Below are 3,237 nucleotides of genomic sequence, written 5' to 3'. Positions count from 1 at the left end.
TGTAATTCACCTCTTCCATTGAAGGGTTTTCAGGATCATAAGCTTCTTCTTCAGATGAAGCGTCCTTAGTACTGCCTGGTGCAGCTTGCATTCCAGACAGACTTTGAGAAATCATATTGACTTGCTGAGTCAATATTTTGTTCTGAGCCAATATGGCATTCAGAGTATCACTCTCAAGAACTCCTTTCTTCTGATTCATCCCATTGTTCACATGATTCCTTTCAGAAGTGTACATGAATTGGTTATTTGCAACCATTTCAATGAGTTCTTGAGCTTCTGCAGGCGTCTTTTTCAGATGAAGAGATCCTCCAGCAGAGCTATCCAATGACATCTTGGACAGTTCAGACAGGCCATCATAGAAGATACCTATGATGCTCCACTCAGAAAGCATGTTAGAAGGACACTTTCTGATCAATTGTTTGTATCTTTCCCAAGCTTCATAGAGGGATTCACCTTCCTTCTGTCTGAAGGTTTGGACTTCCACTCTAAGCTTACTCAATTTTTGAGGTGGAAAGAACTTTGCCAAGAAGGCATTGACTAGCTTTTTCCAAGAGTTCAGGCTTTCTTTAGGTTGTGAATCCAACCATATCCTAGCTCTGTCTCTTACAGCAAAAGGGAATAGCATAAGTCTGTAGACCTCAGGGTTAACCCCATTGGTCTTGACAGTGTCACAGATTTGCAAGAATTCAGCTAAAAACTGATGAGGATCTTCCAATGGAAGTCCATGGAACTTGCAATTCTGTTACATTAGAGAAACTAATTGAGGCTTAAGCTCAAAGTTGTTTGCTCTAATGGTAGGGATGGAGATGTTTCTCCCATAGAAGTCGGGAGTAGGTGCAGTAAAGTCACCCAGCACCTTCCTTGCATTGTTGGCATTGTTGTTGTTTTCGGCTGCCATGTCTTCTTCTTTGAAGATTTCTGTTAGGTCCTCTACAGAGAGTTGTGCTTTAACTTCTCTTAGTTTTCGCTTCAAGGTCCTTTCAGGTTCAGGATCAGTCTCAACAAGAATGCTTTTGTGTTTGCTCCTGCTCATATGAAAGAAAAGAGAACAAGAAAATATGAAATCCTCTATGTCACAGTATAGAGATTCCTCGAGGTGTCAGAGGAAAAGAAGAATAGAAGGAAGAGGTAAAAGAATCCGAACATAGAAAGATAGAGTTCGAATTGTACATGTTAGTCCATAAATAGAAGGATGTGAGAAGAGGGGAAGAAATTTTTGAAAATAAATTTAAAAAGATTTTAAAAATACTTTGAAAAGTTGAAGAATGATTTTCGAAAAATATGATTGGGAAAGAGATAAAGTGATTTTTGAAAAAGAATTTGAAATTAGAAATAAAAAAGATATGATTGAAAACTTATTTTGAAAAAGATGTGATTAAAAGGATATGATTGAAAATATATAGTTTTAAAAAGATATGATTGAGAAGATATGATTTGGAAAAATAATTTAAATAAATTTGATTTTTAAAATCAATGACTTGGCTAACAAGAAAAGATATGATTCAAACATTAAACCTTTCTCAACAGAAAAGGCAACATACTTGAAATGTTGAATCAAATCATTAATTGTTAGCAAGTATTTTTGAAAATGGAAAGAAATTGATTTTGAAAATATATGATTGAAAAGATATGATTTGAAAAAGATTTGATTTTGAAAAATTATGAAAACTTGAAAAAAATTTGCATTAAAAACAAAATCTTCCCTCTTGTGCCATCCTGGCGTTAAACGCCCAAAATGCTACCTTTTTGGGCGTTAAACGCCAGTTTTCCTTTCTCACTGGGCATTTTGAACGCCCAGCTTTTTCTGTGTAATTCCTCTGCTGTATGTTCTGAATCTTCAATTCTCTGTATTATTGACTTGAAAAGACACAAATTAAAATTTTTTTTGGATTTTTAATGATGCGAAAAAATTAAAATGCAACTAAAATCAAATAAACAATGCATGCAAGATACCAAACTTAAAAGTTTGTATACTACTGACACTAACAAATTGAAAATGCATATGAGAAACAAAAAAACACACAAAACAAGAGAATTTAAAGATCAGAGCAAGTAAATCATCAAGAACAACTTGAAGATCAAAGAAGAACAGAAACATGCAATTGACACCAAACTTAAAATGAGACACTAGACTCAAACAAGAAACATAAAATATTTTTGGTTTTTATGATTTTGTAATTTTTTTGGATTTTTTTTCGAAAATTATATGGAAAAGAAAATAAAGTGATTCAAAATTTTTAATCAGAATTCCAAGAATCATGCAATGTTAGTCTAAAGCTTTAGTCTAAAGGAATTAGACATGGCTAGCCAAGCTTCAGCAGGACATTACATTCAAGAGCTAAATTGATGAAGATCAATCAACTTTGGTGATGATAAGAACATCACCTTGAAACACTAGAATTCATTCTTCAAAATTATGAAAAATACCTAATCTAAGCAACAAGATGAACCGTCAGTTGTCCAAACTCAAACAATCCCCGGCAACGGCGCCAAAAACTTGATGTTGTTGCCGGATCAAAACTTGGCACTGTTATTGCAGGGAACAAATGCGAAACTGTTGTTAGGACATTTAATTCCCCGGCAACGGCGCCAAAAACTTGGTGCACAAAATTGTGATCATCAATGGCACCATCAACATGGTATGCTCAATTGCAATCTCAACTCTTTGATCACAACTTCGCACAACTAACCAGCAAGTGCACTGGGTCATCCAAGTTATAAACCTTATGCGAGTAAGGGTCGATCCCACGGAGATTGTTGGTATGAAGCAAGCTGTGGTCATCTTGTAAATCTCAGTCAGACAGATTCAAATGGTTATGGATGATTTATGAATTAAGCATAAAATAAAGATAGAGATACTTATGTAATTCATTGGTGAGAATTTCAGATAAGCGTATGGAAATGCTTTGTCCCTTCCGTCTCTCTGCTTTCCTATTGTCTTCATCCAATCCTTCTTACTTCTTTCCATGGCAAGCTGTATGTTGGGCATCACCGTTGTCAATGGCTACAGTCCCGTCCTCTCAGTGAAAATGTTCAACGCGCTCTGTCACAGCACGGCTATTCAGCTGTCGGTTCTCGATCATGTCGGAATAGAATCCAGTGATTCTTTTGCGTCTGTCACTAACGCCCCACAATCGCGAGTTTGAAGCTCGTCACAGTCATTCAATCCTTAAATCCTAGTCAGAATACCACAGACAAGGTTTAGAACTTCCGGATTCTCAAGAATGCCGCCATCAA

General features: G+C 36.0%; 1 non-coding gene across 1 annotated transcript; it reads left to right on the top strand.

Moving 5' to 3' along the window:
- Positions 1-385: 385 nt before the first annotated feature.
- Positions 386-493, top strand: LOC112794016 (small nucleolar RNA R71). Its single transcript, XR_003198698.1, has one exon. It is a non-coding gene; the product is annotated as a small nucleolar RNA R71 (small nucleolar RNA).
- Positions 494-3,237: the final 2,744 nt, after the last annotated feature.

The sequence above is a fragment of the Arachis hypogaea genome, chromosome 3 (genome assembly GCF_003086295.3).
Source record: "Arachis hypogaea cultivar Tifrunner chromosome 3, arahy.Tifrunner.gnm2.J5K5, whole genome shotgun sequence".
Lineage (NCBI taxonomy): Eukaryota > Viridiplantae > Streptophyta > Magnoliopsida > Fabales > Fabaceae > Arachis > Arachis hypogaea.
This window is presented reverse-complemented; position numbering and strand designations above follow the sequence as displayed.